This window comes from Lithobates pipiens, unplaced genomic scaffold (assembly GCF_037356315.1).
Source record: "Lithobates pipiens isolate NorthernLeopardFrog02 unplaced genomic scaffold, aLitPip1_a1.2 Scaffold_16, whole genome shotgun sequence".
Classification (NCBI taxonomy): domain Eukaryota; kingdom Metazoa; phylum Chordata; class Amphibia; order Anura; family Ranidae; genus Lithobates; species Lithobates pipiens.
Window position 1 is genome coordinate 27,224,757 of NW_027507748.1, and position 13,514 is coordinate 27,238,270.

Sequence of the window (13,514 nt, forward strand, 5' to 3'; positions counted from 1 at the left end):
AGGGGCGTCTGAAGCATTCAGGACCACAGATAGCATACAGTGATCAGAGAACTCTACTGCCTGCACCACTGGGGGTGAGAAAGCAGAGGTCTCCTTAAAAAAAAAACCTATCTATCCTACTCTGACTACTACCTCGATGAAAGGTGAACCCGGTGTCATCCGGGAGGTGCTTAATGTGCACATCTACAAGACCAGCATCCCTAACCATACTATTTAAAAAAACGCTATCATATCCCAGCCTGTCCTTGAAGTCCTTCCTGTCCTTGGGCCTAGTTACTGTATTAAAGTCACCTCCAAAGACCACTTGCCGGGATGTAAAAAGAAATGGCTTGATCCTTGTAAAAAGGCATTTCCTGTCCCACTTTGTGTGCGGCCCATAAACATTAATTAGGCGCAGGTCCTGCCCCCCCACAAGGACGTCTAAGACCATACATCTCCCAAACTCCACCTCAATAACCCGCCGGACATTTACCATACCGGTTTTAAACAACACCGCCACACCGCCGTAAGGCTCGGCCGCAAGAGGCCAGTAAGATGGACCATACCTCCACTCTCTCTTGGCCATATGAATATCTGCCAAGGAGGTGAGCCTAGTCTCTTGCAAAAATAAAATTTCAGCGTCTAATTGGCTGAACAAAAAGAAGGCCATAGAACGAGCTCTTACTGACTTAATGCTGGCGACATTTATTGTCACCGCTTTTAACGGAGGGGGAACCGCCATTTGGGTTATTGGGTGGATTGCTTCTTAGCTCCCCTCTGCTGCTCATCACCAGAAGCCTCTCTCTTTCTTGAGGCAGCCTCAAACTCCATTTCAGAATCGGAACTTCGTTCCGAAGAAGCTCCAGATGAAGAAACATACCAGAGGACCTACGACTGTTGGAGACAGGCACTGGAGCCCGTTCCGTCCTCACCACCTGCTTCCGCTTCCCAACCTTCCTTCTCTCCTCCAGGTCAGCTTCAGAGATGCCATCATCTCTGTTTTTTTTCTTTGGAGTCTTCACAGAAGACTCCTTTATAGAGGAAGAAGCGACCTTTTTAGTACCTGCTACCACTCCTGGTGGGGGTGGTGTTCCCTTTGAGACAGACTTAGAGGGGGGGGGGGGGTAACTGACACGGGGGGCACAGACTTGGAAGGTTCTGACACAAGAGGAGAGGATACAGTAGGCTGGGGGGACACAGAAACAGATACAGAAGGAATACTTACAGACACAGGAGGGGTGGCCATAGGGACCGGAGAGGGATCCTAAGCAGGACCAGGGGAGTCAGTCACCACAGAGGAGGATTGTACACCAGGGGCCTCACCCTCCATCCTGTCCAGCCTCGACAAGTCATCCATTACCTCCTTCTCCATATTGTGCCAGGCTTCAGGACATTTGCTGTAGGGATGGCCAAGGCGCAGGCACAGGTTGCACCTGATCATATCGGTGCAGTCCTTGGCCATGTGACCCTGACCCCGAGACACTGAACATATCAAGGCTGAACAGGAGGAGCTCAAATGCCCCTTTTCTCCACAGCGGTGACACAGCTTCGGATGACCAGGGTAGAAAATAGTCATCCTATCGCTCCCTATAAAAGCTGAGGAGGGCAGGTGACGGACAACATTCCCATCCCTGGCCAACCTGACTGTTACTGACCAACCCCCAGTCCAGATGTTACGCTCATCAAGGATTTTGCTGGGCCTAATCAAAACCTCCCCATAGTTCCGCAACCAAACCTCTAAATCCCGATCGGGGACGCTCTCATTGGTCAGAATGATGGTGATTTTTTTAACTGTTGACCTCTGAGAGATCGCAACTGGGGCCATTCAGGTCTTGACCTGCACCGAGCCTCATATCGCTCCCAGAACAGGTCAAGACCCTCTGGCCTGGTGAAACTAACCGTATAATCCCTCGTCCCAGACACATGTATAAAGGCATACAGGTCATTTGCCCCAAAACCCATTTCTAAAATGAGATCCACCACCGCACGCCGCGCTGGAGGGACTGCACCACCTTCCCATTTCAGAATCACAACATTACGTCTGGGACCCCCAGCAGAAGCCAGAGAACCAAGACCAGGTCCCGGGGTGCCCAAAGTGGTAGCCTGTAGGGAAAAACCCCGCTTGGGAGCGGAGCTACAGGAGCAGAGCGTACCACCTGAGCAAACGTGGGTTTATCAGGGCCAAGGCTCCACACTGAAGTCACATTAGTCTTTAAATTATTAGCATTATCAACTGTCTGAACTGGATTAGCAGAATCCGCAGCCGGACGATTGTCCATCACACTGGTGCTGGGGTGATTGTTATCAGTCACAGAAATTTTCCCATCAGGAATGGTCATAGTTGCTGCTGCAGTACCAGCTGTCTCCTGATGCTGCGCTGTAGAGTCCTCAGCAGCAGTGGGGCAAACAGCTTTGGACTCTGCTAAAGAAGGGTTAATGGGCTCTGCTGACACCTGTAGTTCATCCACAGAAATAACACTTTTTATATGTAAGTTTTGCTGCATTGCAACATCATCCGGCACAAGATGGCTGCACACAGGATTAGCAGTCTGACTGTTATCAGGCACATTGTCATTATCAGAGAAAGACACAAACACAGTCTTGTCCACAACCTGGGACTTGGCTGGCTTTACCTCATCAGGTACATTGTCTGTAATGTCCTCCTCATTAAACACCAACCGATCCCCCCGCATAGGAGACTCCATTACCTGGATGGCCCTCAGCATGCCTCCTGAGTCCTGGGAAGGCATGGGGCTGCTTACCTCTCCCTGGGGGGGCAGGGGGGCGGAATTGGGGGTCTCCTCCTCCACCTCCATCTTTGTCACCCTTCCAAACCTCCTGTCGTTACCAAACTTTTACTTGAAGGGCCCCTCTCTACCTTCCATCATGGCCACAATGGTCTCCTGGTGGTCCACACGGACTTTGGCCAATTGGATCTCCGGATCCATGGATCCTCGCTTTTGGCTGTGTAAGCCCTCACGCTGCCTTCTTCAGCTCCGCACGCAGCTTGTACAGCTTATCCCTCTCCCTATTTAGGACCTTTATCCCGGCCACCACTCGCTCCCGAATGGCTTGCGAGCCTTCGTCCTCTCCAGGGGCAGAGAGATCCGCTTGTCAACCAGAAGGCATGTCACCCGACGGCCCAGGAGAAGGCTGAGAACCTCCAGCAGAAGAGGCCCTGCTGGCCTCCATGGCTTCCCCAGAAAGAGGCCAGGAGAGCTGGGAGAGATTTCCTCAGCACTCCCCTCTCACACCGATCACCTGGAGGAGCTGCAGACACCTTCCACCAGACAGACCTGTGCTCCAATGATGGGTGGGGTACTATTCCTCCCACTGACACCAATGATGGGACACTATTCCACTGACACCAACAATGGGGTACTATTCCTCTCATTGACACCAACGATGGGGCACTATTCCTCCCACTGACACCAATGATGGGACACTATTCCACTGACACCAACAATGGGGTACTATTTCTCTCATTGACACCAACGATGGGGCACTATTCCTCCCACTGACTCCAGTGATGGAACACTATTCCCCACACTGATACCAATGATGAGGCACTATTCCTCCTACTGACACCAATGATGGGGCACTATTCCTCCCACTGACACCAATGATGGGGCACTATTCCTCCCACTGACACCAATGATGGGGAACCATTCCTCCCGCTGATACCAATGATGGGACACTATTCCTCCCACTGAAACCAATGATGGGGCACTATTCCTCCCACTGACCCCCCGTTGTTGGTTTCAGTGGGAGGAATAGTGCCCCATCATTGGTGTCAGTGGGAGGAATAGTGACCCATCATTGGTGTCAGTGGGAGGAATAGTGCCCCATTATTGGTATCAGTGGAAGGAATAGTGTCCCATAATTGGTATCAGTGGGAATAATAGTGCCCCATTATTGATGTCAGTGTGAGGAATAGTTCCCCCGATGTTGGTTTTAGTGGGAGGAATAGTGCCCCATCATTGGTGTCAGTGGGAGGAATAGTACCCCATCATTGGTGTCAGTGGGAGAAATAGTACCCCAACGTGGTGTCAGTGGGAGGAATAGTACCCCATCATTGGTGTCAGTGGGAGAAATAGTACCACATCGTTGGTGTCAGTGGGAGGAATCGTGCCCCATCATTGGTGTCAGTTAAAGGAATAGTGCCCCATCATTACTGTTAGTGAGGGGAATAGTACCCTGTTGTGGGTGTCAGTGGCAGGAACAATGCCCCACTGTTGCTGAAAGTAGAGGGAATAATGCCCCAATGATCAGATAAAAGCAAGCAAATGGCAGCAACTGGCCCCCGGGCCACAGTTTGGAGTCTCCTGGTATAGGTTGTTACTAGAAATCTGAGCCAGTTGGGCGATTGTGGAATGTGCTTGGTACTTGCTTTAGCATTGATGTTTACATATTTCAAGCAAACTAGGTTTGGGGGGCTGATGGGGTACCTTCAACAGTTTTTGCAGTCGGTGGCACCGATAGACGCCGGGTGAGGTGAGCTTAGTTTGGCCTGAAGGACACACATGGTGCAGCTTACTAAAGCTAAGCGCTGCTGGTTTATTATCTCTAGTGCTGGCTGATCTTTCATATCTAATCACACTTAATAAATCCTCTCTGTTGCCTGATTGTATTTAATTAACTGATTAAAATAGTTGTTACGCTGAGGATTTGTGCCTTGTCTCTGGGTTTTAATTTATGCTGCTGAACGCTTAAAGGAACACTCCAATGAAAACTGAAAAGTAAACACTTTGGTTTCATGTAAGTTGATGACCCCGCTGTGCTGTAAAGTGGCCCCTCTGGGTGCTTGCCTGTATCATTGGCGTGAGGCTCTTCATTGGTTATTGAGGACAATTGGAAGCAGCAGGATGGATGGAGTTGGCCAACTCTGGTCCCAAATTGGCATCGGTATGGAACTTGGGGGGGGGAGTCCCTTCAATATATACCCCCCATGAAGAGAAAAATACCTATCGGTCCCAGTGTGTCCCATAAGCAAAACAAAAGCCCCCACTCCCCCCCCCCCCCCACCAAACCAACCCTATCTAGGAAAGATGCCCTTCAATAAAATGTCCTCCACCCTCAATCAACAATATACCCCCCCCAAAAAAAGGAAATCTACTCAAAAAAGTCCCCCCCCCCCATCAAAAAATCCCACCAGTAAAGATTTGTTCCCCTAAAGGCACAGAGTCTTCCCAATAGAGTTGCCACCTCATCCCTTAAAACCCAGACACCTTTGAATTACACACATTCTGAGGCTAATTAAATGCAGATAAGGCACCAAGTAAGATTAATTATCACCTTAATCAGCCACAGAACCTGTGTAATTAGCATGTGTTTGGGTTTAAAGGGATGAGGTAGCAACCATACTTCCCAAGCTTCCATTGGCTGTGCCATGTGGCACTTCAGAGCCAAGGAAGAGCCTAGGAGAGTCTTCCTTGACCCCGAGCCACAGTTGTGGTATCTGAGGTCTCCGACGAACTTTATAAAAAAAAATGATGTATCCCCTTTCCCTTTCTCTTCCAGTGGCAATGGCCACCAGGACACCTGGAGAGGACAAAGTAGGATGGAGAGTAGCTGGAGGAGGGTGGAGTAGGGCTGGAGGGGGGCGAAGTAGAGCTGGAGGTGGACAGAGAAGAGCTGGAGGGGAAGGAAAAGATCTGGAGGAGGGCAGAGAAGAGCTGGAGGAGGGCAGAGAATAGCTGGAAGAGGATATAGAAGAGCTGTAGGAGGGCAGGAAAGGAAAGAGCTGGAGGAGAGCAGAGAAGAGCTGGAGGAGTATGAAGAAAAGCTGAAGGGGGGCAGAGAAGAGCTGAAGGAGGGCAGAGAAGAGCTGGAGGAGGATAGAGAAGAACTGGAGGAGGACAGAGAAGAGCTGGAGGGGGGCAGAGAAGAGCTGGAGGAGGGCAGAGAACAGCTGAAGGAGGGCAGAGAAGAGCTGGAGGAGGGCAGAGAAGAGCTGAAGGAGGGCAGAGAAGAGCTGGAGGAGAACAGGGAAGAGCCGGAGGTGGGTGGAGTAGAGCTGGTGGAGGACAGAAGAGCTGAAAGAGGACAAGGAAGAGCTTGAGAAGGGTGGAGAAGAGCTGGAGGACAGAGAAGAGCTGGAGGAGGACAGAGAAGAGTTGGAGGAATATGGAGAAGAGCTGAAGGAGGGTGTTGTAGAGCTGGAGGAGGGCAGGGAAGAAGAGCTGGAGGGGGACCAAAAAGAGCTTGAGGAAGACCAAGAAGAGCTGGAGGAGGACCAAGAAGAGCTGGAGGGGGACCAAAAAGAGCTGGAGGAGGACCAAAAAGAGCTGGAGGAGGACCAAGAAGAGCTGGAGGAGGACCAAAAAAACAAGAAGAGCTGGAGGAGGGCAGGGAAGAAGAGCTGGAGGGGGGCCAAAAAGAGCTGGAGGAGGGTGTTGTAGAGCTGGAGGAGGACCAAAAAGAGCTGGAGGAAGACCAAGAAGAGCTGGAGGAGGACCAAGAAGAGCTGGAGGGGGACCAAAAAGAGCTGGAGGAGGACCAAAAAGAGCTGGAGGAGGACCAAAAAGAGCTGGAGGAAGACCAAGAAGAGCTGGAGGAGGACCAAGAAGAGCTGGAGGAGGACCAAGAAGAGCTGGAGGAGGACCAAGAAGAGCTGGAGGAGGACCAAGAAGAGATGGAGGGGGACCAAAAAGAGATGGAGGAGGACCAAAGAGAGCTGGAGGAGGACCAAGAAGAGCTGGAGGAGGACCAAGAAGAGCTGGAGGAGGACCAAGAAGAGATGGAGGGGGACCAAAAAGAGCTGGAGGAGGACCAAAGAGAGCTGGAGGAGGACCAAGAAGAGCTGGAGGAGGACCAAGAAGAGCTGGAGGAGGACCAAGAAGAGCTGGAGGAGGACCAAGAAGAGCTGGAGGGGGACCAAAAAGAGCTGGAGGAGGACCAAAAAGAGCTGGAGGAAGACCTAGAAGAGCTGGAGGAGGACCAAGAAGAGCTGGAGGAAAACCAAAAAAACAAGAAGAGCTGGAGGAGGGTAGAGGACAAGCAAGGATGGGCGGAGGATGGACGGAGACAATGTGAAATGTGCAAGCGTGGACTCCGATGTGTACTACAAATGCACTGACTCGCTGGCCATTTGCGGAATTGTATTGCATAGGGAGGAGAAGCGGCATGGATTTCCTGAAAAAATGAGGGTGCTGGCTTCAGCTGCCCTCAGTTAAAATGGCCACAGTGACATATATGGTAAGTCTAGTAACAGATAGCTTTTTACATTGAAAAAATTGCATATTTAGGAAAATTAAGTGGATACATTTACATCAAAGTTTTTACATCCGGCGTGTACTTTTTCCAAATTTTGTGTGATTGAAGTTCCCCTTGAAGTAAAATTGCCTTGGATTCAACTTCTGTGCTTTATTGAAGAGTTAAACTGCCTGTGGATGGTGCCAAATCAGCAAGTGACCATACTGTCCAGACAGACTGGGTCTTAGGAGGTATTGTCAATTCTCAAAGCAGCATTTAAAGCAGAAGAACCTTCCAAAGCATGATAGGATGTGTAGTTCTATATGATGCACGGAGGGACAGGGGAAATGTTGTGTGCGACGCCCCCATAATTTCCTCCCGCTTAGCGCAGCAAATCAAAGCCCGGTGAATTCATAGATACTTTTATGTTCGTTTTTTCCCAGCGATTTCATACTGAACAGATCATAGGGAATATGGGAATCGCAGAAGAACGTTTGGGAGGTTTGTTAATGGTATCCCGGAGTTCGGCTTTAAATTGTCGATCTTTCTGACGCGGCTCTACCAGCTGAAGAGTGATGGATTTCCTTTATGACATAAATGATATGTTCTCTCTAAGGTGTCAGGAAAACGGCGGCTTTCAATTACTAATCATTATCTGACATTCCAGAATCCATTGATCCCGTTGGTATAGGCACCGTCCGGCGCTAGTGCGGTCTTCCCGGGGGGGGGGGTGCAGTTATGTGTGTGGCGTGTCGGAGCAAGCCTAATTGTTAATTGTTCCATTAACATTCCATATAATGTTCTGAGCCCTGCAGAGAATGATCATTATTGAGAGACAATAGCGGTAAAACTCACTCTAAATAAATGGAATGGCGTTGCCATGGCAGCGCGTTTTGTCTTCGGTTCATTATCCGACAGCCACGGCATTTAGGGGATCGCTCCTATACCATTTACTGTGTCATGTATGTGCAAAAGGGCGGTTCTATAATGGGGCAGAATAATGCTAACGTATGAGTTCTAGTTGTGAATCAAAGGCATTGTCTCCCGACAGAGCATGTGCTGCATTGTGTGCCATGGCTAGTGTGTGCCCAGAAAGTGGTCGGGAGAAAGCTTGGCTCTTCATAAAAGCCTTAAAAGCCCAAACTGTGCAAAAAAATATTCTTAACCCTTTGTATGTAACACACACACACGTGTTGGCTTTACAGCCCACACGCCACATATATGCGTCACTGGGCAGCCAATGTTTCACCACCCCTCACTGCTCACCCCCAATTAGGGTCGCCACCTTTTCTTCAAGTTAGGGGCAAACACTTTAGCGGCACACAGATTATTTTTTTGTTTTTTAATAGTAGAAACTATACATATATTTTGCAAATAAGTAACATTTCTAATGATATGATATGAAGTTAATCACAAGAGTCCCCCTTTACATAAGAGTCCACAGAGTTCTCCTTTTACATCTGAATCCACAGAGTTCCCCTTTTACATCTCAATCCACAGAGTTCCCCTTTTACATCTCAATCTGCAGAGTTCCCCTTTTACATCTCAATCCAGAGAGTTCTCTGTTTGCATCTGAATCCGCAGAGTTCTCCTTTTTGCATCTGAATCAGCAGAGTTCTCCTTTTACATCTGAATCCGAAGAGTTCAACTTTTACATCTGAATCCACAGAGTTCTCCTTTTTGCATCTGAATCCGCAGCGTTCTCCTTTTACATCTGAATCCACAGAGTTCTTTTACATCTGAATCCACAGAGTTCTCCTTTTACATTTCAAGCCACAGAGTTCCCCTTTTACATCTCAATCCACAGAGTTCTCCTTTTACATCTCAATCCACAGAGTTCCCCTTTTACATCTGAATCCGCAGAGTTCCCCTTTCACATCTGAATCTGCAGAGTTCCCCTTTTACATCTCAATCCACAGAGTTCTCCTTTTACATTTCAATCCACAGAGTTCTCCTTTTACATCTCAATCCACAGACTTCCCCTTTTACATCTCAGTCCGCAGAGTTCCCCTTTTACATCTCAATCCACAGAGTTCCCCTTTTACATCTCAATCCACACACTTCCCCTTTTACATCTCAATCCACAGAGTTCTCCTTTTACATCTCAATCCACTTGCAGATTTATCTTACACTGTAAGGGAAGACTCTGATGTAAGGGAGGACTCTGGGGACTCTGACATAAGACCCCTTTCACACTGGGGGGCATTTGCAGGTGCTACAGCACTAAAAATATTGCCTGCAAAGCACCCTGAAAGAGCCACTCCTGTGTCTCCAGAGTAAAAGCCCAGAGGGCTGGCAGGACACAAAAGAAGTCCTACTAGCATCATCTTTGGAGCAGTGAAGGAGCGATGTGTATATACCTCTCCTCCACTGCTCCTGCCCATTGAAATAAATGGGTCAACGTGGCTATACCCTTTTTCGGCCGCTAGCGGGGGTTGAAAGCACCCCGCTAGCGATGGGATTCCTCCGCAAATACGACGGTAAACCGCCACTAAAAATAGCTGCGCTTTACCGCCCCCATCCCAGTGTGAAAAGGCCCTTAGGGGAAACACTGAGAACTCTGATGTACAGAGAGGACTCTGATGTAAGGAGAAACACTGTGGCCTCTGGTGTAAAGGGGAACTCCGATGTAAGGTAAGGGGTGATCCGAGAACTCTGATTTGCCTTTTGACACACAATCAGACTATACGGCGGACTTAGTCTGGCGGACAAACCGCCGGAAAGTCCGCCGCACTTTCCGAATGAGCGGACCTGCCCACACACAACCGGACTATGGCGGGAGTCTGCCGTACTTTTGAAATGAACGGATTTGCCCACACACGGAGGAAAGTCCATTCATTTTGAACGCGGCTCCAGGTAGCCGAGACTAGCGAAGGAAGTCAATGTCGCCACCTTCGGCGGCGAGATTGACACCTCGCTGGCCCCGTCACCTGGTATGGACTTAAAGGGGGAGGCCCTACGCCAAAAAAACAGCGTGGGGGTCCCCCCAAGGTCCATATAAGACCCTTATCCAAAAACTCAACCCGGCCGGTCCGAGCGCTCCCCCTTCCTGAGCCGTACCAGGCCGCATGCCCTCAACAAAGCACCTTGTCCCCATGTTGATGAGGACAAGGGCCTCTTCCCGACAACCCTGGCCGTTGGTTGTCGGGGTCTGTGGGATGGGGGCTTATCGGAATCCGGGAGCCCCCTTTAATAAGGGGGCCCCCAGATACCGGCCCCCCATCCTATGTGAATGAGTATGGGTTACAATGTACCCCTACCCATTCACCTGGTGAAAAAAAAATGTAAATAAAACACAACACAAGGTTTTAAAATAATTTATTGCACAGCTCCGGGGGTCTTCTTCCGTCTTGGGGGGTCTTCTCGCCGGACTCCTTCGCTATCTTCTGCTCTTTTGCTAGCTCTTTTACTAGCGGAGGAGCCCGCCTTTCTTCTTCGTCACCGTCCGGGGGTCTTCTTCCAACTTCGGGGGTCTTGTCCCCCTCTTCGGTTCTTCTTGCCGGGCCTCCGCTTCTTCTTCCAGCTCTTTTACTAGCGGTGGCCCGGTCTTCTGTCATCAACACCGTCGCCGCCGCCGCCTTCTCTTTTCTTCTTCTCTTCTTCTTCCTCTTCTTCCTTGCGATGTTGACTCAAAGCTGTCTCTGGCCGTAATGACAGGGACGCGTTGTGCTGTGACTTATATAGGGACAATGGGTGGGGTCACCCGGTGATGTCCCCGCCCCTTATGATGTCACAGTCCCAGCCTCCTCTGGGCCAGGATTTGTAAGAGGAGTTCTGTCCTCCTCCTCTCTGCCACCAATTTCCGTGATGGGGGGGAGGGGAGCAGAGACCAGTCAAGGAGAAGCGCAGGACCTGGTGATGGAGTTCTGTTGTCCTCTCTACTGCCGACTGCTTAGACAAGGTGGGGGAGGAGATGAGAAGGGGGGGGGTGCCGTATGAATTGGCTTGGCGGGTCGGGTTTGGCCCATGGGCCTTTTATTTGACACTTGTTCCCTAGACTGTTTAATAGATAGAACAAAGCAAGGTCCATAAAGATATAGATGAGTGAGTTTGGGGTGGAGAAACTTGACATTCCTGTGCATTGGGATGAATTTGAGCGGAGACTGCGAGCCAGGCCTTTTCGTCCAAACATCAGTGCCTGACCTCATAAATGCTCTTCTGGAAGAATGGTCAAACATTCCCATAGACACACTCCTAAACCTTGTGGACGGCCTTCCCAGAAGAGTTGAAGCTGTTATAGCTGCAAAGGGTGGGCCAACTCAATATTGAACCCTACGGACTAAGACTGGGATGCCATTAAAGTTAATGTGCGTGTAAAGGCAGGTGTCCCAATACTTTTGGTAATATAGTGTGTATATATACACACAGACGTGTGTGTTTGAGCTTTGGGGTGCACACCCTAATACAATAGGCTGTGCACGTCTCTGCAAGAGTGCCCCGGGGCATTATAAGACTAGGCTGCCATCAGTGGTGGCTGGTGTTATATTTTGGGGGGGGGCGGCAATCCATCCAAATCCACCAACCCCCCACCCCCCCACCCCCGGCAGTCAGTTGGGTCTCCGTTCGCCCCCTCCCCACACCGGTGGGCCGATTGGTCCCCGCACTTACCCCATCTAGGTCGCTGGCTTTCTCCAGGTGGCAGGATTTTGCGTCTCCTTTTTCCTTGGCTTCATGGCGGCACAGCTTCCCCTGCATCTCCTCCCTCTTCCTCCTCGGCGGCCAAAAGGATCGCTTCTGTTCTCGGCCAGTCGGGTCTCGGGACCTGATTCCTGAGCTGGGCTTGGCCGGGAGGAGAAGCATGAAGACAATAGCGAATATTATTTTACTATTGTCACACAACTGGGTGGGTGCCACCCTTTTTTGAAGCCACTGGCTCTAATCACCGGCTCTTATCATGTGCTTCTAAAAAAAAAAAACTCCTATTGGAATCCATATATTCAGCGCCCTGCATGTAAATTAGGGGCCGGGTGCATGGATCAGGGGGGTGGCACCCCTGAGCTCTGTATGGATGGGCCGCTGCTAGATGCCATTAAAGTTCATGTGCATGTAAAGACAGTTGTCCCAATACTTTTGACAATAAAATGTATACCACATTTACCAGCCTCTTCCTTTCCTGAATTAAAACAATGAGTGATCTGTACTGATCACCTACTGTGTTCTTTCGTAACTGACACACTGTAAACTGTATATATTTGGGGGCACCATGTGGGGTTGGCTGTATGGGGCCCCATGGTTTCTAACAGCAGCCCCGCCTATGGGGCTAGTGCTACATATCCTTTGTGGCTATTGAGGAATATATTTCTCACTCTTGATGGCAGGGGCAGACTGACAACTCATGGGGCCCCCGGGCAATAGGAGATTATGGGGCCCCCAGGCAATCAGAGATTATGGGGCCACACAGTATACACACACACACACAGTATACAATCACACAGTATACACAGACATGTTTCTATCGGCTGAGAAGGTACTGGAGAGGTGGGGCAGCTATAATCTCAGGATTTTTAGACCAAAAGGATGTCGGTAAGGGATATTTCAGAGACAGATGTAAAAAAAACCCACAAATTTTTACATACTGTCCCTGGTTTTACTGAGGCTGGAAACCCTGATGGGGCCCCCTAGTGGCATGGGGCCCTCGAGCAGTGCCCGAGTGGCCCAATGGTCAGTCAGCCCCTGCTTGATGGTCTACCTAGAAGCTCTGATTGGAGTAATCTTGGGAAATCTATGATCCGTTCACAAAATCCTTATTCAAGTAAAATCTTTTCATCGGCACGTTGGGTTTTTCGCATGCTGATGCCCATTATGAAGAGGGAAGCCCACTACGGAGAAGGGCTCTTCAATGTCATCGGATGTTACCCAAAGTTGACTTCAATAATTCTATGATGTTGGCCTCCTCGGAGAGGAAGAGAATTGCTTTCGACTGAAAACAATATTAAAAAACGTTCTCTGAGAACCTCTGACGGCGTGGACTGTTCTATTGTCCCTTATCATCGAGACTAAATGATGTCTTGTCATATATACGGCCTGACCTTGTACACGATGAGGAGGGAACATCCCTGAGGCTGGTGGTATTCCGAGAGCAGAAGGTTGGAATGGTGGTAACCAATATATAGAAACGGAATATGTTTTCATTCGCGTTGTCATTTTGCTGGTTTGCTCTCAAAGGACCTCGCAACGCTCATGTGGATTAAAGCGATATTAAACCCAAGAACAAATCATTAAATGCGTTGTCTCCATTAGTTTTCTGTTGTTTATTTATTTATTTTTCTTTAACCACTTCAATACCTGGCAATTTCACCCCCCTTCCTGCCCAGACCAATTTTCAGCTTTCGGCGCTGTCG